Source organism: Haemorhous mexicanus, chromosome 6, assembly GCF_027477595.1.
Source record: "Haemorhous mexicanus isolate bHaeMex1 chromosome 6, bHaeMex1.pri, whole genome shotgun sequence".
NCBI lineage: Eukaryota > Metazoa > Chordata > Aves > Passeriformes > Fringillidae > Haemorhous > Haemorhous mexicanus.
In genome coordinates, this window is record NC_082346.1 from 41355012 (window position 1) to 41377268 (window position 22257).

At 48.0% G+C, this 22257-nt stretch overlaps 1 long non-coding RNA gene across 2 annotated transcripts; it reads right to left on the reverse strand.

The window, feature by feature from the left end:
- Window positions 1-967: 967 nt before the first annotated feature.
- On the reverse strand, window positions 968-22246 carry LOC132329158 (uncharacterized). Of its 2 annotated transcripts, XR_009486978.1 has the most exons (5): window positions 22124-22222; window positions 15730-16042; window positions 8159-8425; window positions 4980-5071; window positions 968-4202 (listed from the first exon to the last, which is right to left on the reverse strand). It is a non-coding gene; the product is annotated as an uncharacterized LOC132329158 (long non-coding RNA). The 2 variants fall into 2 exon arrangements; XR_009486979.1 differs by lacking the exon at window positions 15730-16042 and having other exon boundaries at window positions 22124-22246.
- Window positions 22247-22257: the final 11 nt, after the last annotated feature.

The following is a 22257-nucleotide window of genomic DNA, read 5'->3' on the forward strand; positions in this document are numbered from 1 at the left end:
CCATTTTCTGCCCTGCAATGACCAGTGAATGGGCTATAGTGTCTAAAAAACATTTCCTCCTCTAGCTCTGTCTTACTCCCCTCTAGCCATCTGCGCCCCACTCCTGTTCTTTCCTCATACCTGGCTACTTGGTTCAGCCACTGCTGCTCCTGTCTCCCAGCCAGTTTCAATTGCCAATTCTTTCTCTCAGCCTTTTAACTGAAGGTGCTGGCTTCTCCCATACAGATTTTAAGTCCCAATCCCCCTGGGAGTCCACACCCATCTTTCCTGAATTCTGCTTCTTAGCTCCAGGTTTCTGACAATGTGTGAAGTTTTAAACCTTACCCCTGTTTCCTTGTCCCTTTTGATACCTGATCTGTATTTCTCTCTCATCATCCTCTTCTACTTTAGTCCTCCTGCAGCCACAGAGCCCCCCAAGAAGTGCTGAAGTAAATTACCTTCCACTGGGATAAAACCACCTGTCATCATCTAGCATGTCTCCCCTCCTAACTGCAGCTTTTTTTTTTAAATTTCATCCCTTCAGGATGTCCACTTACACTTTTACGATAAATAATTGAGACATTTTTCATCCTTATAGCTATGCTGCTCTTTCTGGAAGCAGTCTGTCAGATTAATGTGACTCAGCCCTATAGAAACCAGCAATCAGTATTTCAGGGAACATAACTTTCTCTGGCTGAATAAATGCCTATGTATGTAGTGTTGACACTGATGCTGTGATTCAGTCTTCAGCTTTTCACCAGGATTTCAGCAGGGGTCTGCACTAGAGGCCTGAGAGGTAGGGTCACTGCCTGGATTTCTTTATGAGCTCTGAAAAATTCAAGGCTCTGCCAAGTCAGGCACTGGTGAAAATAAATAGAAATAAGGGTATGAGGAGAAATTACATGCTGCTGCTTATGGGGTTCAGCTCTTAAAAGTAATGTGTTAGTGTTTGGGTACAGCAAAAAACTTTTATCTTCAACACAAGAGGTAAGTAAATATGTATATATTATATATTTATGTATATATCTGCACAAATACACTGATACAGACACAGCCCATACTATGGACCTTATGCTTCATAATCTCCATGCTTTAAAGTTTAGAGCATCAACCCTTTAAATCAGTGGAAGATTTGCACTTAACTGAGGAAGACCTTGGTCACACCTTTGTGTCAGTCTTTGGGTTTGGTCTGTTCTGAGAAATGGACAGGGTGAAGTACTGGACATGAGTAAATTTTATCTTGCCTGTGTAGTTTTCCTATCTCAAGCACAGGGAAAGCATGGTGGTGTAATAATCCTCTGGTTTAAAATGGTAACTTGTGTGTGTGGCTCCTACCCTTCTTGTGCATGTACCTTCATAAATAAAGTCAAATATTAAAAAAAAAAGCTGACTAGTAACAAGGTAATTAGTCAACCAAATGTTCCAGAACTGTCATAAGGAGAAAGAAATGGTGATCTCAAGTTACTTCAGCTCACCATCATGATCAGCTCGGAGTGTGAGTACACAGCTAAACTATTGCATGTGCTGCACATATGAAAATGGAGATGGAAAGTGATGAGCTCTTTATATGCCCCTTTCCAAATAAATTTGGAGAAGAGCTTAGGTGGTTAAGCAGGTCCCGAATGGTTTCTGCTGCTGAAATAGTCTATTGATGCTTTATTTTTCCCTTTAGATTTTCCACTACATTAAATATTTTAAACTACCAAATATTTCTTTCTAAAGGGAAATGGAATGAAAAGATGTTTTTCATGATTTATTACAAATTCAGAGGGAAATACTCCCCTTGTAAATAGCTCTACAAAAAATAGCATCATAAATTTAAATGTTGACATGCTTAATATTAAAGGGTCATACTGTACCAAAGGTCTTTAAGGAGAACTTCCCATCCAAAGGAATTTATTTCAGTGAAAATTGATTGAAGTAGGGCTTCTGCTTTCTGGTAGTTGATCTCTCTCTGATCCTAATTTTGTGATCTCCAGTGCAACTTGCACCTAAATCTTGTTTTTTGTGGATCAAATGATTTCCCTCCCTGCTTCATCCTGCAGGCTCCCATGCCACAGCCACCCTCACACTGCAGGCACCTGGGCTGAAGCCTCACCAGGTGTGTGCTGATGTTTGGGGACACAAGGGTGCCACAGCACATGGGGGCTGACATTGGAAGTCGGAGCCCTGACAGGACTTTAAGTGGTGCTTACTTGTTCTCAGCACACACTATTCCTGCTCAGGTTTTTTGCTCAGGCTTGAAACAGTGGTTCCAAGTGAGCTCAAAGTCAGACCAAATCATATCAGTCACCTACAGCACAGCCTTCCAAAGGGTTCCTTCCAAAGGTTTGCCCTCACAGCCCAGTTTTCCTTTGGCAGCTCACACTGACAGTGAATGCCAGCTCTTCCAGAGGCGCCTGTGATTTCTGGCCAGCTCCACACCCAGGCCAATCCAGCAGCCTCTCCAAAGGGGCAGAGCGATGTGCATTCTCCAAGTGGCAGGGTGTTCAATATTTAACACATCCAAACCTGCGGAGCAGCTCTTATCATGAGCACAGGCTGGATTTTCACTGGAAAAAAATCCTCCACACTATTTTGAGTTTTATATTCTATTTATATATTTGTGATTTTAAGATTTGTGTGTATTTAGGGATTTTTTTTACCATTAAACTCAGTGTTCTGGAAAAGAATCCAACTTAATTTATAGAAAATACTCGGCCTGTTTTCTGTCTTTCTGTGACTGTTCAATATGAAAAGGATATTGTAAGTGCATATTCTGCTGAATATGTGGTTTGGCAGCGAGCGGCTGTTCAGCTGCCCTGCTTCTGCCTCAGAGTTTATTCAGGTCATAAACGAGACATATAAGCATTTGAGTTAAGATTTATAGTTACATTAACTGTATCAGAAGCTTTTTGTACTTAATATAAAACACACTGCAGGAGCTCGACATTGCTTTATCCCACAATACACTCAATATTAGACATATTACCTGCTGTAATTACTGACATTAATAGCCTCAGGAATAATGGAAAGTGAGTTAAACACCAGTGTGGTAGATGTAAATGGGACTTTATAGTACATGTCATTTGGAAATATTGTATGAGTCATTAAATTTGTACTTAATATTTCTTCATTTAGTAATTAAGCAATAACCCAGCAGAACAATGTCCTCACTTTAACACATAGGTCAGATTTTGTTATAAAATCAGAAAAGTGGTTGCCAAGGATTTAATTTAAATCCTATGACAGATTCAACCTGGTCCTGACACAGCAAAACTGAACCTCTTGCAGACAATTTTTAGGAGAAATTGGGGACCAGGATTTGTACAGCCCCCTCCAACACCTTGGAGTGACTCATGCGAGGCTTTAAGAAGCATTGGATAGGGTAATTTTCTCCTGGAAAGGAGGCTGAAGTCACCAGCAGCTCAGGCAGGAAATCTAATGTGTATGTCTCCAGCTGCCCAATATTTGCTGTTTTGGCCATGTTATTTTTACCCAAGCTTCCTCAAATTTTAATTTTATAAATAATCTATTTTAGAAACTACCTTCATTGCTTTTTCATTTGCAAATGGATGTCCATTCCAAGTCTTTGCACAGAAGCAGCCCACTGCTGCTTCACAAAAGTCTTGAAAGACTGGAAAAGTACAAGAGTGGGTTTTCTTAAACAAATAATATCTCCAGAATGAAGATGCTGTCTGAAATGTTTAAGATGATGAATATACTTGTAGTGCATACTTTTCTCTACAGTCTTCTACATCTGTGTATTGATTAGGCTAACATCCATGTGCACACAGTAAACATATTAACATTCAGATGATCCTTTTTTAGCTTGATGCTAATAAAATGTTAAGGTGAACAAAGAAGAAAATAGAACCCATATTTACCTAAAACTCTAGTCTATTTTGAGATCCCAAGGCTTTTATGTTAATAATAAAAACACCAATAAATCCTCCTCTCTTTGCTTTTTAAGCCTGACAGATAGTCTTTGAAGCACTATTGCATTTATTTCTTCTAACCAGATGTGCAATTTATGTTTTATTTGAAAGCAAACCTTAGCATTATAGAAGACACTTGTGCTAAAGTAATAACACAAATATATTTTCCACCACTGGGTAAAACCTTCTCAGGAAAGTCTCCAGTCCCCCTGCCATATTCCAGTGCCTTGCTGATATTCTTGGAACAGCTTGTACGATACTGGTAAGTCACATCATTCATTTCACAGAGATCTCAATGGAGTCTGTCTGAAAACAGAAATAATACAGTAGATTTAAGCAGGGAGACATCTAAGCCCCCAGCCTGCATTCACTGTAAGGGGAATGTTTAAATGCTAGTTTTGAAAAAAACCTGCAATTTATTTCCTAAAAAATTACTCCAAGAATCACATTTCTGGCTTTTTCTAATTTTGCAAGAAACTTAATGCCTTTGTGTACACTGAAAATATGCAAACAGGATATTTATTTTTTGTTCTCTTCCATGTTTATGTAGTCTGGACCCCCTCATACAGTACAGAAATGAGAAGTAAACACTTGAGGGATTTTGAACAGTTCACCTGTGGTTCCTGTAACAGAAAAAATGCAGAATAACACTGGTGGGTAACTCACTGGCCCTTCCAGGTCTCTTATGGCTGGTGAAGGTGACCCAGCAAGGGCTCCTGATGCTGATGTCTATTGGTCTTCCCTAGGGTCAGCTACTCATTCAGTTCCAGCTCACACAAGCAAATGCTCCTTAACCATCACTGGGAATCACTCCAAGAGCAGAGTTTCCCTCCACTCTCTGAAGAGTGTAGCAGATGCCTTGAGGCTCTCAGACACTGGAAGCCGTGTGCCTCGCCAGGTTAGAGACACTGACAGCTGTGCTTCCTGCATATGGTACTGCCACCCATCTGCCCCGAGCCTTCAGGAGCTTACTGGCTGGGAAAAGTGATTAGTGTTGCCTGAGGAAAAATCTCTAATCAGAAGTGGGAAGGTGTTACAGACCTTTACCCCTGCACCTAGAAGTAGCCATGCAGCATTACTCACCTCAGAGGGACACAGCAGTCCAAGAGGTAAAACAGGAGGCTGAGCTGCCGCTGTCTTCTCTATGGATGTGCCCACATGGACTTTTGGGCTTCCTGAAGGAACACAGTGGTAACAGTAAGGTGAATGCCCTTCCAAAGGCAGTCCCCCTCATTATTCATTCTTTATTTCCCCTGTGTTTTCTAACCTGGAATAGGGTTAGTCTGTGCCATTTTCAGTTACCTTAAATTTACTTTCCCTAGGGATGAACTGTGGAACTCAGGTGATAAGTCACCCTCCGGCTCTTGACTCCCCATAATGTTATTATTGATAACTGTTTCTACTGCAGGTGAATCATTAGGTAGGATCGTGTCCAGTTGTGCTTACAGTTGTACTAAATACAGAGGAAGATATAGAAACATTTCACAAAAAAGCTACAGTCCTACATAAAGTGTGTATGTGATGTGGTAATTAGAGTTACTGTCCTCTTGGTGGCAGAATAAAGTCTATAAAAACAGCATACAGAGAAACCAAAGGATCCCAGTAATTTGTGTCAATTTTACCTTCTGATCGATTTGAAAAGTATTTATCACAAAGATAAATGGCAGTAGCAGAAATGCTGCCCTGGGAGCAGTTCGGATGTACACGAATTGCAGACACCTCTGCACGTTCATTACACATCGTATGGCTCCTCCTAGTGAAACCCTGCAGAAACAGTTGTGGATTGATTTTCCTCCCTTCCACTATTTCCACCACATCCTGAACTGCAGTTACTTAAGGGATAGAGCAGCAGGGGGGTGCTGGGACATTGTGGGAGGGGATAAGGGAGTACCATTGCATTATCTGCAGATTTACTTCATAAAGAAAATTCTGCCTTCAGATGCCTGTGTTTGGCTGCTGCTGGCTTCTGTGACTTCTTTGCATGTAAGTGTTTGCCAGCTACCAACTGGACTATCATAAATCAAATAACTGTCTCAAGGAACTTCGGGGTGAAAACATAAGCTGTGAGAGTTCGAGCTTACCAGACAGTTTTCATCTGTTATACAGTATAAATCCTCTTTCATACTTTTTGGTAGCTCCTACCCTCTCTGGAACACACAGCAGGTGGATTGTAAGGCAAAACTTGGCCCTACAGCTTCTAAAATATTGCACTTTACATTCATACAGAGAAAATAAATCTTTTATCTGAGTTATTTAATTTATTTATCATTATATTTGGATATTTCATTCGGGTAGTAAATATAACTTTTGCAGTTCTACCAGTTTTACTGTAATGATAACTTCATGCTTTAGTCATAAATATATGTCAACAGCAAAGATAGAAAATAAGGTCATAGTGAGACAAGAATCTTCATTGTCAATTATGTTAAAATGGAAGGAAACGAGCAAAGGATTTGGTAGAAATATTAAGAATTCATACCTTAAAATTTCTGCAATTTTTCATCTGGAAAATTTTAAAATCTTGAATTGATTACAGGAGATGAAAAAAGTTTCACCTCTGAAAGGAGGTGATTAATATAAGCTTTAAAAGATTACCCCAAAGTCTGTAGGAGGCATTTTCCTACAATGCATTTGTAAGGAAAAAAAAAATTGTCCTCCAAGGCACATCCTTAATAAGCTTCCTCATGGAAGCTTATTATGTGCTGTGCTTGGTTCCAACAGGTATTTGGGGGCATGGAAAAGGAGATATCCAGGATGGAAAGGTGCTGCAGTTTAGAAGAAAATGGGCAGAATTCCTTACAAACAGGATACTGTTTATAGCAAAATTTTGTCCTGTCCTGAAGCTGGGAGAAGCCTCTGTGACTAGCTCTCTCTTATATCATAAATCTGACAGCATATCTTTCCACAGCTAGTTAGCTGGAAGCTGCAAAAAATCAAAAGGGCTGCAGGTACAATGCTCACACAGTAAAAAACCTGAAGCTAATGTCACTCCCACTGGGAGGGAATACTTTGCAGGGCCACAGAGATCAGGACTATACCAATCATCTATTAATGCTTCAGGAACAGATCCTGAAATAATTGATAAATTAAAACCTGGGCTGGAGTTGACCCTGAGGACTTCCCTGCATCCTTGTGTGACTTTGAGTCTCATCACTGCTATTTCACTGTATTACCTGTGATGGATGCAAAGCTCCAATTGATGAACAGTTGTTCTTCCCTTACAAATAGGTATAAATCTGTTATAGAAATCCTACTGGTTATTTCTCGACTTTCTTGAAATGACTCTCTAAACACAGCTGCCTCACAGTCATGGTAAACATTCTTCACAAAGGCCAGTTTGCTCTACAGGCCCCAAGGAATGTGACAGCTTGATACCTGGATAAGCCTGGGCTCAGTTTCTGTTTCTACAGAAAAGCTGGAGTCTCCAGTGGATGTTGGTAAACAAACCCTGGAGCCATTACTTGATAGGGATCATAAGCTGTTACTCAGCACCTTGCAATATGGAGTTGGATGTGACTTAAATGAAAGAGAATAAAAAATCAGAAAAGTATTCCAGAAATACCTGAGATCAGTAACTGCACACAGAGCAAGCTGGTACTGAGGTGCTGTGCCCAGTTATTCAGCTGTTAACCTACAGCCTGACTTGATCACCATGCACCAGGCTGAAGTACTCACACAAGTATTGTAGCTGCTAGTAGGCACAAAACCTCTCCCTCAATGGCCATACACATCCAGATTTAGGTGCAGGAACAGAAGGAAGGGTGATAGCAGGAGGAGTGGGAGAGATTGTAATCCATTCCTGCTACCAAATATAGGGACTTGTCTAGAAGATGAAGTCATTTTAATCTTTGGTCTCTGAAAGCAAAAACTAGGTAAATTCGTGTTAGAAGCAGTACTGATATCCATTACATAAGTATATTTAAAAGTGTTTAGTTCTCCATTGCACTGAAAGGTTTATATCTTTCCAGAAGTTCAATACTAGCATGGATATTTTATAGCTCAAGGTCTTAAAGCAAATATCACCTGGTAAAACCCAAACTGGTGAGGAGCCAGATCTCTCTGAACTTGCTGCTGCTTTCTGGAAGCTTCTATTTGTTATTGTGGTAGGAAGGCCATGTTGTGTTGAAAAGGATGCAGGTAAAAAGCTGTTGTTGCTGTTGTAGGACGAATTCCATCTCCCTGACTAAGACTGAGTGAAATTCACTGATAAGATACTACTTGCTCTGGTACATGATGGTAGAAATAAGCCAGAAAGAACATACCTGGAAACCTGGGCTTGACTGTGCTAGTGTTAGGCACCATGCATGAAATGCCAGGCATGCCAATGCCAGACAGCTTCTACACTCACTTGGCAGTGCAGGGAAGGCTGCCTTCTGCCCACAGCTGGGCATCACCTTGGTGGCTTTACCACACTAGCTTGTCTGAGAGGACTTCTTTCCATGCACTGTGATCAACGTGAAGGGACTGCTGCCCCAGGGATCAGTGGAAAGGTTTTCAGGCTTGCATCTTTGCAGGGAGACAAATATGACCTGAAGAAAGATTAGAAAAAACCAGAGATTTCTTACGTGTTTCACAAGGCAACTCACTGGGTCTCAGGAAGGGCTACAGGACATCCACAGTATTGAAGTGCTGGTAAAGTAAAAATGGGCTTCAAGGACAGAGACTATTAGCAGAGAAGCCCTTGTTTGGTTGTAAGTGACCTCATTCAAGTGCAATATCGATACCAGAGAAAGAGGGAAATCAGAAAGTTAAAACTATAATCCTGGACTGTCAGAGGGAAGAAGGAAAAAAGAGAAACCTGCTGTCAGCAAGAGCTAACCTGCTCCCTGGGAATGTATTGATCTTGTTTCCTTTGGTCTTGTGTTACAGCAAATAAGGGAATCATCACCACCACTATCAGCACAGTATTTGCCTTCTTTCAAGCAGATGGCACCATAAGCCAGATGAATAAGACTTGAATCTGCCTTTAACAACTTACTAGTTATTCTCAAATATTGTGTGGTTGACTCCAGCATATAAGGGAGTTATAAACAATGCCCTTAGCCCAGTACTACCTCCATGGTCAGAGGGGAGACAGGACAGGAGAAAGAACCCTCTGGTACAGGAATACTTTCTGCATTACAGTGCCTGCGGCCTTGCCATGACCCACCAGAAAGGCAGTCTCATTCTCCGTTACTGCAATTGCCCATCCCAAATGATGCAGATTAATTTACCAAGCTGTTCACCAAGCAAAGGTCATGCTTGATGAATAGCTTGGTAAATTAATCTGCATTCACCAAGCTATTCACCAAGCAAGGGTTATTACTACCACAGCTCAGAGCAATCTGAGAGCAGCTACCGAGATGCTTCTCTATTTTGAATAAGAAGCCGCACTTTAAGAGGATGGCTGGCAGACAGAAGAGGGAACGTGAGAGCTGTGGCTGCGGGAGCTGTAGGGAACCTGTGCTGCTGCAGCCACCTCTAGACAATGGGATCACCCTTTGTCCCAGCTCTGGGCGAGACCCAGAGACTGCCTGGTGGGCTAAAGGCTTGCAGCATCATGGTTTGGATGGGGCAGGCGCACTGACCGTAATCCAATGCCTAGAGAGGGTGCTTCCATTGCCGGTTTCCTTTTCACCTAGAGGTGCTTTCCCAAGACCTGTGAAAAAACCGCACGGCAGCTGGGGGTCGCACCTCCAGTCCAGGATGGCCAGGGGGCATCGAGGTCCAACCCTGTGCCCCTTCTGGGGTCCCCTGTGTCAGAGGCACACACGGGACGTTTTGGAGAGTGGTGGCTGCTCCCAGAGAGATCTCTGATAAACAGGAAGGGACAAGTATTGGTACAAACCTCTAATATTTCCCAATATCAGCCTAGCAAGAGAATAAAATTAAATTTCCCTAAGGAACAAAGATGTACATGCATCCCCTTCCTGCAAATTCAGACTGCCCCGAAGATCGCGGGTGCGGGCAGAGCCATTTCTCCCGCAGACCACGTTTTCATACCGTTCAATGTGTAGAAATATCCTAGAATAAGCACAATAGCCTCTCCAGGCATGCAACACCTTGGTAAACCGGCGGAGCGGAGTTGCCCCTGCAGCCGGCGGGGGCTGCGCCCGCCGCGGTGCGGAGCGGAGAGGGCTCCCCCAGCCGGGCCCGGCAGCCACCGCCCACTCCTGCAGGACTACAGGCTCTTGCCGGGAGAAGTGTCGCTCTCCAGACTCAAAAAAAATATGTTTCTCTCTTCCTCTCTGTCTACATTATCGTACCCCCATCCCTTTCCCATCCACCTCAAAAATTCAAAGAGAGATGGAAAAAACAGGCAGAAGTGCCTGCGTTTGCTACGTTTGCTACTGACGCCAGAAGGGATTTAGGGATATTACCAGCAGCTTATTTAGAGAGTCCAAAAGCACACCAAGAGCAAAATAAACGAACAGGAAAAAACACGTTGCGTTTAAGCGCACAGTCGGGGAGCATCAGTTCGGGAGCCGGGGCAAATGCTGCTCAGGTTGTTTCGGTAGATTTCCCGGGAAAGGAATCACATCGGGCTCTCAGAAAACCGTCCCGGTTCGTGTAAAACACATCTAATGCTGGAAACACCCACACATATACACGTGTGTTTAAACACACAACTCTCTCTCTATTATTTATGGCTAGTGCAATGGGGAAGGGCTGTCGCACGCCGGTGTCCTTACCGCCGGGAGAGAAAGTGGGGCCATTTCTCGACCCAGAGGCTCTCTCTGCTTCCCGGCAGCCGGGGCTAGGGGTCTCCTCTCCCGCGGAGCCGAGCTACGCGCAGCACCGGCACCATGTGGGTAGAGTCAAAGCTGAACGGTACCGATGCCTCACCCCCGCTGCTCCTCTTTCCGACGGGTGCTCCAGCTGGAGGTGAGGGATGGGGTGCGCGACGTGAGGCTGTCCAGTGTACAGCTTTCCTTTCGAAGAGCTGGCTTCTCCGAAGTGATAAAACCCCGAGCGATGGCGGATTTTACCCCGTTCACAGCCGGTATTGCTTCACTGCGTCCTCTTCCTCCGGGTGCGGGTGGCAAAAAGCAAGGGCTGCGTCCCGAGGGACTGGGAGAGGCAAAGAGCCGCTGTGAAAGCGGGGCACGAGAGACAGGCTCACGCAGTTTTCGTGTGGTCGCCTTGAGCTGGCGTTGGGGGGGTGTCACCTGGGGAGGTTGGAAAATGATGCTCTTGCGGGAAAGAGCCCGTGCTGTCCTTCAGTGTCACGGCGGGAGTCCGACATTAGCACACAGCCGGGCCCTTGGAGCAAACGTCATTCACTCCCTGCGCTCTGCCTTTCCACGCCGATCCACAAGTACAGAGCCCAGAGCCTGTAAATTCCTTTCCCCACTGCCAACGAATTCGCACGTCCTGACAGCCTAACACCTGTCCCTTAACCCAACGAGTGGGCACTTGCATATCTATAACCAGATACATACGCCTAAAGAATACGAAATTCAATGTGCACCTGTACATTCAAAGAAAGCACAAACCGGGCTGTACGAGCACAAAAACTAAATCTGACTTTTTAAAAAAAAACTTTCCTGAAAGACAAGCTAAAATTAATTTTTATAATTTAAATTATATATTCTCAATTTAATTCTATCCTTTTCACAGGTTTTTTTCTCTGAAGAGAACGTTCAGATTTGTTTGCAAATGAGAAACTGTATTTTATGCATGTAGGCATAGAAATACTGAAGGTAATAGGCAGAGAAATTTTAAACTGAAGAAAATATCCACAATTTTTAAAAAGAAAGTTGTACTGTTATTAGTATAGGAAGCTGGTCTTGATAGCATTTTTTGTACTTTCTACATTGCTGTAACAGTGCAAATACAAAATGATTGTAAATTTGCAACACCAATGCATTAATAATGCAACTGCAGTTATTTTCTTATTTTAAATTAATTTTTCCATTCACAACATTGCAATTATTTGGTTTTGCAACTATATTTAGCAGGAGTGGGATTTATAATATGTAAATAATTTTTTTTGATAGTCACAATTTACTAGTGGAAGGTATAGGTTAAAAACTACAAGGTAGAAAGGGTACTTTATTCAAATCATATGGAAGCCCCCACCTTTATCCTAAATTATGTGCATAGGAAGAACAAACAAACCCTTCAGGTGTGCAGAACAACTGGATGTTTGTTTTTTTCCCCTAAGTGACACTTTATCTTACTATAAGTGGAGGGTGTTTGTATATATGTGAAGAAGGAGATAGCAACCATGTGGTTCATACCGTGATATCCAGAGATTAAGAGGCTGTTCACAGAACTCTGGATGAAGTAAGAGAGATGTCAGACAAAGATCTGCACGTTTTGACAATGAAGCTGAGATGAATTTCCCAAACTGCTGAGCCGGTTGTTGAGTTCAAAGGTATGGTAATCAATGAATCTGCACCCAAGCCCCACCTCGGCCACTCCACGCTGCCCCTGCAAAGTGACCAGCAGCAGGTCTTTGCAGCTAAAGGGTCACTCGCCCGGGTTAGGTACTGCTTCCAGGTCTCGATCGGGAAGCCAAGAGAAATTTGGTAGATGTCTCACAGGCCTGGGGCGGGGGGGGGGGCTTCCAGCTCGGCCTCCTGCCGAGGACACTTGTGATTCCCCTGATATAGGGTAAACATCAAGTTTACCATGGAGAGAAGCCTGGTCCAGGGCTGTGGAAAGTCACCATGCAGCATCCCCAGCAGAGCCACATGGGGTCCTCTGCAGCAGTTATTCTTGGAACTCTTGCCAGCAAGCTTTCTCCGGAAGCTTTGGTATCACCCTTTTCAAAATCACATACATCTCCTACAAGCATTTAGGTCACAAGTGTATAGGTCTCCTACAAGCAGCAGGAAAAGGCCATGCTTCCCACAGCCCTTATGTAACCCTCCCCTGTTGCTGAACACTTTCTGCTTTATTAGGTGCTAGAGATGAACTAAAACGCCTGAAGACAAACGTCCCACACGGGGATATTTCAAATCTCATCCCTGGTGAGGAGGAAAATTGTCAAAAGAAACACTAGTAAGACTAGGGCACTGTCAGGGGCAGGTGGTCAGCAGCAGGGCCTGTGACATGGAGCCTGTGCCAGGGCCAAGTCGGTGGCACTGGGACCTCCAGTGGAGCCTGAGCCGCGGCTGAGAGCGAGCAGCCCCCGTGGAGCGTGGAGGCTCCCATAGCTGCTGAGGCTCTGCTTCGGCGCTCAGCACAGTGCTGCGCACAGCAAAATCCCCTCACCTTCCTCCCTCCGGCTTCACGGCTGAAAGCAATCCCAGAGCAGTGTGCGTGGATCAGCTTCTCGCACACCGGGTGAAAGAACCCTTTTCGGGACAACACACGGAGAGTAAAGGCCGTATCCGGCCCTCCAGACTGGGAATTCCTCCCATCGGGACTCAGTTGCCAGGAGCGGGGCGCTTCTGCAGCCCAGGCCCTGGTCCTGCTGCGCCTTTTTCCTGGGCGGTAGACGGGATTTGGGTTTGGAACGGCTGCAGGAGGGGACAAGAGATCGACCCGACGTCCCGGGTTGCTGGCTGCGGGCGGCCCGTCCTCCTCATCCCTCGGGGCTGGATGGAGGTCCCTGCAGGGAGATACCCTTGTCAGACGCCTCCCGCCCCTGGGACAAGGACATCAGCGTGTGCAGGAAAAGGGGTATGCGGGCAGAGTCAGAGCGCAGCGGGGAAGCCGAAATGCCCCTCAGCAGCGCCACTGGCGCCGCATCGTCCCTGGGTTACTCGTTATCGCTGCATTTGGCAGAAAATTCTTGGAGAAGTCGCTCTGAAATATCACTTTCTGACTCTGCCAGAATCCCGAGGGGGAAAAAACTCCTCCTCGCCGAAGGGCATCTGCCCTTCCCGGAAGGCGAGTCCCGTTTATGCAGGCGAGGGGCAACAATCTCGCAACAGCGCTCTTCTCCAAAGGAAAAACAAAAGTATTTCCAGCAGTATTCTGCATTAAATATTGCGGCGCCTCAACTTTGCAAATGAGCTTGGTGAGGTGTATTAGTATTTACTAATACCCTCTTCGTATTTCCCTGCAGCTGCAGAAGAGAACCGTTTTGCAAACGAAACCTAGGCAGTGAAAACCGGCCCTCTCGCGCGGCTAGCCCGGGCTCAGCGGCTGTTCGACCGCCGCGGGCTGTTCTGGCTCGTCCCGCCGGCCTGCCGGACCCTCCCGCCCCCGGGCTGTGCCGCCGGGGGGCTTCTGGCGGAGGAGCGGCGGCGCGGGCTGCTGGGGATTACTGCAATATGGCACTTGCGTGGTTTGCACCAGTGGTGGTGGGATAACAATTCATTTCCACTCGTGGTGTAAGCGGGTAGAGCTCGACCCCGGATCCGCCGTGTAAAAAAACCTACTGAGCTTCATCGCAAAACCTTTGAGCCGGAGAGGAAGAAACTTTCGTTTACTTTATGCAACTCTGCAACAGATAGTGAATTCCGCGCCCGGTTACCGCTTTGCTTTTTCATGTCGCAAGTAATTTGTTTTCACGGGCATCAATAATGCGATACCTCTGGGGTCGATGCTGAAGCCCCCCAGGAGCTACGCAAGGCAGGAGGGGATGGGACAGGGAGTAAGGATAGCTTGACTCTCTTTTCTCATATCTTTTTGTTGTTGTTGTTGGCGGCGGGGTGTGTGCGCGGAGGTTGTTCCCGTTTTTATTATCTCTACGAAAGAAAACCCTCAGGGCGGTAATGAGTTTTCTACACGCAGTAAAACATTAAAGTGGCCACAAACCTTTCAGCATAGACCAAAAAGCTAGTTTCTGTTTCTCTTCTCTTCTCTTCTCTTCTCTTCTCTTCTCTTCTCTTCTCTTCTCTTCTCTTCTCTTCTCTTCTCTTCTCTTCTCTTCTCTTCTCTTCTCTTCTCTTCTCTTCTCTTCTCTTCTCTTCTCTTCTCTTCTCTTCTCTTCTCTTCTCTTCTCTTCTCTTCTCTTCTCTTCTCTTCTCTCTCTTCCCTACTCTATCAGGGAAAAAAAAACCGCAACACCTCGGTGTTTTGTGACTATGTTTTGCAGGGGAAGACGCGGATTTGAAGGAAAACGCAGCCCGTTTTCACCCAGATGGACATCTGTGTTCTGTGTGCTGCATGACACAGATGTTCCCACCTGCAGAAGAACCCCAGGTCATCTCGGAGGACCAGAGCAACAGGGCATCAATGAGCCTAATGCATAGGATGAAGGTATCTGTGTACACATATTTGGATAAAGTGTTTTTGCACAAGCAAAGCTGTAGGAACTGGAAACCTTTAAAGATAAAGAACTGAGAAAAAGAAAAGATGCGCTTCCGAGCCTGGTCAGGAAGGATCGTCACCGGCCTTAGGTCCCAAAAGCAAATATTTAGGGGGTCGGGTTAACCGTGGGAAAGGATTAGTGAACACAGATTCAAACAAGAAAACTTCCTCCCCTCAGAGCCCGCTCCGTGCCCGTGCTCGCCGTCCCTTTCCCCAGCTCCCCGAACCCCTTCGGCCTCGCTCCGTGGGACTGCACGGCCGCAGCGAAGGAGAACCTTCCCGGCAGCCAAGGCCTCCTTCGCCAAAGAGACGAGGGAGGGGATCACTATTCTTCCACTGTAAGACATTCGTCATTATAAATCGTCTAGCGAAGTGTACAGGGGAGGTCCCCAGAGCCGCGCTTGGCTCACAGCTGCCTTTCGCAGCAGCACAGCCAGGAGATAAACCGGCATTGACTTAAGCCGCCGTGCAGGAGAGCCCCTAAACTCCCCGTATCCTTAGGTGTGCTGGGCTCTGTCGGCGCAAGTGGGAGCTGGCGGCCGGCGGCCCACGCTCTGCCTGGCCCCGTCCCAGGCACCGATCGGGACATCACCAGCGACACCCGAAACGCTTCCTGGTGTAAGCAGACGGTGCTGCCCCTCACCTTTGCCGGCTGGGTCTCCCGGGGTCCGGCGGGAAGGGCTCTGTCACTCCCACTGCCGTGGTACAGTGGAGCGAACCTGCATCAGTCCGTGATCTCAAACGAAAGCCACGAAGAAAAACAGCGCCTTTCGAAGTCAGACTTGCTGCTGTGCGTCCAGGAAGACGACAGAGCTACCAGGACTCTCAAACGCGGAATTTTGGTTACTTGAAAGCAGCTCGAAAATGCAATTATTCCTGTAGGTGGCACTGGTACTAGATGCTGTAGAAGCGGAGGCAGAAACGGAGAAAATTGCCTAGGAATTCCCAATTGGTTCCTATAATTTAAGGCAGAACAATAGAGTTATCGTTTTTATTTACTCTAAATTCATGTAACATGTGACAAATGAAAACCCGATTTCTTTATTAGAACAAAATATGCTTTTAAAATCTAGCCCTCTATTGCTTAATGGTCTGGTCCGAGACCACGAGAATTGTCTATTCCCCTATATGTCATTAAGCAAATCCTAGTGCAAATAGAAGTTAACTCAACACGGCTCATTCAAGTCAAATGCTTGCACCAGGAAAGCCCTAATGAGACACTGTCTGGTTTCCAGAAGGGTTGCTAAGTACGATTGGCGGCAAAGTTATTAAATCTGTCCAAGCAGCTAACACATCATTAAGACACACCACCTAACCCTCCAGACCTCGATCTGAATATTCAAGAGAGGGTGAAAGGAATATGACAGTCGCACCGATACCATAGATCAGATGGAACTCTCCACGCCGGGGAAAGGAACCGGGACAGCCCCGGGTCTCGGCTGCGGCGGGAGGCGCGGAGGGGTTTGCGGGGGAAACTTGGTCGGCGGGGACGTCCTTAACCCCCTGGTCTTTCTCCCCGTTCAGCGCTACTGTGCATTCATTTCACCTGTTCATCCGCCTTCAGCGTGTTCCGGGGAAGTGAACGCCCATGCCTTCACTGCAGAGGGTCTATACGGACCCGAGACGGCGGGCTTAACCCCGACGGTGTAACCGGGTCTGTCCGTCTCCTCCTTTCTCTTGAGAATGGGTCAAATGCCCGTAGCCACTCTCCGAGTTTCTACAGACCCTGCCTTTCTCCCATCAGGCCGGGGGACCGCTCCCCGCGGTGTTGTAGGGACTGAGAGCCCCGGCCGGACCAGGGAACCAGCCAGCCGGGAAACCAGCAGGGAACGAGCCGGGAAACCAGCCGTGAACCAGCCGGCTCCGGGCGGCGGGAGAAGCTGCTCGAGAAGGAGCGGGGGGCTCCGGCCCAACCCCCAACACAGCCCGACACCGAGTGGGCATTTCTGACCACTGAAGCTGAGCTTCCCTGCTTCTGCACGCCAGGGAGGAGAGCTTTGCAAGAGGTTGCATCCTTATCCCAAAAGCAGGACACGTAAATGCCTTGTGTCTCTATTTCTTGCTATATTTAGTTTTCTTCAGATTTTGGGTCTGTGAAAACCGAAGTGACTCCAAGATCCGATTGTATTTTGCCCATCATTACTTCATAAATATGCAAGGAATGTCCAGACATGGCTCGTTTGTATCTGATGAAACTTTGTTAAACAAAATTTCATCCTGTTATATTTCCATTCTCCGTCTTGACCCTGACGTTGAAATGATTTCTTAACATTGAAATCACGCACTCTCACACAACACAGTTCCCTCTCTACCTGCCAGCTTGTGTGAGTTGTTGCGTGTATTTCCGTGCATGTTTGAGTACTACGTTAATTAAATTTGGGTAAAAATCACAAGTAAATGAACGTGGGCAGTGTAAGCAAACACAAATGTATAAGCCGGTGGTTTTTAGCGAGCTAAAATAAGGTAGCAGGCTGTAACAAGAAACGCACCATCTACTAACGACAGACCAGCAACTTGTGCCAGGATCATTTTCAAAACGCCCTTTTCCCCCAAGAGGGGTAAAGTGGAAAACAAGGTCTGCCCCTGCAGAAGGGCAGGGGCCGGGAGTCGCCAAGGGGCTGGGGAGCGGCTGGGGGGCAGCGGTCCCCATCTGCAGCCGCGCGCCGGCTGGAAGGGACGTCGCCTTGTGAAAATCCCCCTTCTCTTTCGCACAAGCGTTTGCCGGTGCATGTGCTCTTGTCCCAGGCTACGAGGGGGAGTCCGCAGACCTGAGAGCTGGGGGTCAGGCCGGGTATTTTTCAGGCTCGCAGGCTCGGAGGGGGAGCGTGAGCGGCGAGGTCAGCCAGGATGGCGAGCGGCCCCGCACCCTCTCTCTCTGCCTGCTAAGGCACGCTGCCCTCGCTAACCTACTGCGCTCAGCTATTTTGTGGCATAAGGAAATGCACATGGCAGCCAGTGATGCGTGGAGGCCCCTTCATCCTGCGTTTGGTTCCTCGCAGAAAACGTGAATGATCCCTGGAGATTCCGTGGGATTTTATACGCTTACGTGTAGGAATAGCTCTGTGCAAAATGAAAGCCCCGTTTCAAAGCTCCGTGAGTCTCATCTCTCTCAATTTCACACATCACCTTCCCTCAGGGATGGGTCACCTCCGGACATAACCCGAGGTTCTCGCTGGGTTGTCATTAACCTTCCACCTGCCTCTGCCCGCTTTTCCCTACCTGCCCTTCAGAGGAGTCCAAAATCTCCTCCGACACCCACACCGCGTTATCCCCTCACCCCTGCTTCGGCACCAAGGTGCTCCTTGCCCACCAAACTGTCTGCATCGCTTCCGGGGGAGGATTTCGTGGCTTTGAGCAGCATGGCAGGAGCTGGGGGAGGGGAAGACAGGGCAACTGCGACAGTCCCTCCGGCCGCCGCGCCACGTCCACCCCTCAGACCTTCCCCACGCCAGCTCGGGAAATACGGCCGCCCGACTGCATGCACGACCGGGGGAACTATGTTCTTTGGGAAGGATCTGGGGGCCTTCTGCTTACAAGATACGTTACCATGTGGGCATCCTTCTGCCTTAATAGCCCCTCAGTAGCCCACTCCCCTCGAGGAAGGTGAGGAGATGATCTTCCTCCCTTAAAAAAAAAAAAAAAATCAATACAATCTACAACTTCAAAGAGGAGCTGGGGGGGTGGGGGGGGGTGTGCCGCGTTGGATTTGTCTGGTTGCTTCCTACAAGGGGAGAGCGGAGGCATCTGGGGAGCAGAGCGAGGCACAGCAAGGCCTCATGAAGGCGTCTCTAAGAGGAAGGAGTAGGACACGCCGAGGTGAGCACAGCGGCGCAGCGGAGCCCTGCCGGAGCGCTGGAAAACCTCAGCGTCGGGACTCTGCTATCAGCTGCGGGAGTTGGGCTCTGTCTGGAGGCCTGCGCGGCCCCGGAAAGCGCCGGAGAATGCCTTCATGGGCGGGGGCAGCCAGGGACGGCCGGCCGCCGCCTCGCCGGTACTGGCCGCGCACCGGGGCTGCTGCAGCCGTACACGCGATTTGCAGGGGGCAGCTCACGCCGAGTCTGTTTTGTGGAGGAGAGAGGGAGAGGGAGCAGAGTTTGAGGGAAGGAGAGGAAGGGGTGCTCCCCTGGATCCCCTCTGCGACGCAGCAGTGTCGGGAGAAGGCAAACAAGGGCAGCGACTCCCGAGAGACACCAGCTGCCGGGACCCGCGGCTCCGGCCTCGCTGTGCGTGACGGCACCGCTCAGGCACTCTCTCGGCACGGAGGGAAAGGAATGGGAGGGCAAGCCCGGCTCCTGTCTGGCACTGGCCCGGGTCTCTCGCAGCTTCCCCCCCGTTTTGCTTTGTCAGGCCGGGGGACCCAGCAGTGAGGGCTCGGGTGCGTGCCGGGGCAGCCGCCGGCTTCTCAGGGCGAGCCCCCTGCCCGGGCACGCGTGCCCTTCCCCTGTTAGAAAAGCCCCGACCCCGCGCCCCCCGCCCTCCCCTCCCTGCTGCCTTTCCCCTCCGATTCTACAATGATTTCCTACCTGAAAAAAAATAATCTTTTTGCCAGGCAGGTCAGAAGCGATCAACAGTCTGTTGTATATTATGTTTTCATATTCCTCTCGTCTCCCCCTGCCCTCTACCGACTCACTGTAGATCTGACCTTTGGTATTTCAGCCCACACTCAGCAGTTGAATGGAAACAAGTTGAGCACGTTCACTTCTGATAAACATTATCCTTAAACCACTAGAGACCCGAGCAGAGTAAACGAGCTTTTCCGACAGGACCACATCAGGAACACACATTGAGAAAGGGAAAGAAACAAAATATCCAGGAGATCAGAGGCGGGCTCGAGGGTAGAGGGGTGGGAGAGGGAAGGAGGGGGAACAGACAGGTTGGAGGACACGGCGGAGGGGGAAGAGAAGGACCAACTGTGAACACAATAGACACATATGGGAAGAGAAGCTTCCCGGGCAGCGTGGGAGAGCAGCGCAGGGTCACGCCCGAGCATCCCAGCAACCCTGAGGGAGCTTTAGAGGCGCCGAGCGGGTCCAGGAGCGGCGGGGTCGGGCTTACACCACCCGTGCGTCCGGAGATGCTCCCCGGCCACACAGCACTGGACCGCGCTAAAGCAACGGGAGTCCCGCGTGTTCAGGGTGGCCGGGGCGGCGGGCAGCTCAGGCCCCGTCGGGCTGGGGAGACACGCTGTAGGGCAAGCAGCTTTGTCGGGGATCCCGGCAAGAAACTCCGCTTCCACAAGAAATACCCAGTAAAAACGGATCGGAAGTTTTACGGACTCCCACCCCCTCTCATTGTTTAATTACAGAAATAACTTAATTAAGGCTGGATCCGGGTCCCACTAGTTCAATGCCTTCTGCCTTAAAAAGAGCCAAAGGAGATCAGTTCACAACACAGAAAGGGGTTCTGGCTTCAGCAAACGCCTGCTAGTACTACTGCCTGCGCAAAGTGCCAGCGTTTTCGGATAGTGGCTGCGAAGCGTGCTCCCCTTTTCAGAGATAATTCTACCTAGGTTGAAGAAGCACCACAATTTACAGGTGCGATATTCTGAAAGGGCAACTCGTACTTTTGAAGTAACCACAAAACTGCCATAGAAAAGTTCCTGCTGTGGTGGTTTGGTTTTGTTAGGGTTTTTTTGGTTTGGGTTTGGTTTTATTGATGTTTTTTTGGTAGTATATTTTTTTGTTGTCATTGTTGGGTTGTTTTTTTTTTTTTTAATCCCTGTGGAGAAAACAAGTATCCGCCGATATTTCGATCAAAAGGACGTACCTGTAAAAGAGCCATGATCACCTTCTTTTCACCACAAAACGTTTACAACATGCCGCTAATTTCTGAGAGATCTCCTGCAACATCTTATTTATTCACAGTTAGGAATGTTCATTGCGATATGTGCAGGATCTGAAATATTACTCTTTTTTTTTTTCCTAAAAATATCTTACATTTTAATTAAAATAATATCGAGACAAAGTTTATGCACAGCAGCGACAGAAATTTTGTGGTTTACTTGGTGATGTTTTGTGCACTAGGATCACCGCCTTATTTCTTTTCACGTTTTATTTAATTTACAGAGTCTGTACCTTTGAGACTCTATTAAAAAAAAAAAAAGACAAAGAAGAATCTCAGATTAATACAGAAAAAAAAAAAAAACCCAAAAAAACAAACCACAAAACCCAAACCCAAGACAAATCCTTAGCTGAAGCGGAGAGCCTATGATCTCTTGTGCAACACGATGTAACGTAGGGGACAAGACGCACACACACAAGATCAGCTCAGGATCCGTACACAGCCAAACCAAATATTTCTTCCACATACAGGCCGTGACCCACACAATCTTTAATTCCTACCAGCTTTGTCTGATTTTTCTTTTGATTGCTAATACGTATCACTGCTTTTTATAAAGCTGAAGTCAGCTGCGAAGCATTGACATTTTACGGTTAAGCGTTGTGCAGTATTAGCGTGGGGATGAAAACAAAACCGGGGCCGGTCTCAGCTGGGCAGCGAGGGCCAGCATCCCGGTGCCGGTGTGCGGTGGCTAGAGAACGCAGCATCCCAGTGCCAGGCGCTACAAGCCCCGTCCCGTCTCCTCCCAAGGCGAGGGAAATTGCAGCTCGTTTCCTGACCGGTTGGTGATTTTCACCAAAAATGACGCAATTCTCATCGCTCTCGGTCTTCTCGTACACCGCCCGCGAAACATTCGTTAGCGAAAAGGTGCTTTATTAGAACGAAGCGATCAAACCCACGAAGAACTTCTCTCGCGGTCCGCAAACTCAACGCGGGCAAACCGTGTGTGTGTCAAGACATGGCTCTGCTTCATTCGGGAAAAGGGGGAACCGCTCTGCCAGGCTCGAAGCCCCCTCTCCGGCTGCTTAGTCCGGGAAATGGGCCAGAAAAGGCGGCGCTGCGTTGCCCGCCGACCGTGCCCCGGCCCCGCGGAGCTGCCTGCCAAGGCCCCGACCTCCGCCGGCCGAGCAGTGCCCTGCCACGGCGCCGGCCCCGCTCAGCACGGCCCCGACGCCGGCGGCGCTTCCCGCGCAACTCACCGCCGCAGGTGCGGAGCCGCCGTCCCGGCGCGGCGGGCCCAGGTGCCGAGCGCGCTGCGCGGAGCGGAAGGGCCGCCGCCGCCGCGCTGTCCGTCATCTCCCCTGGCCACTGGGAGGGCGGCTGGGCGATGGGG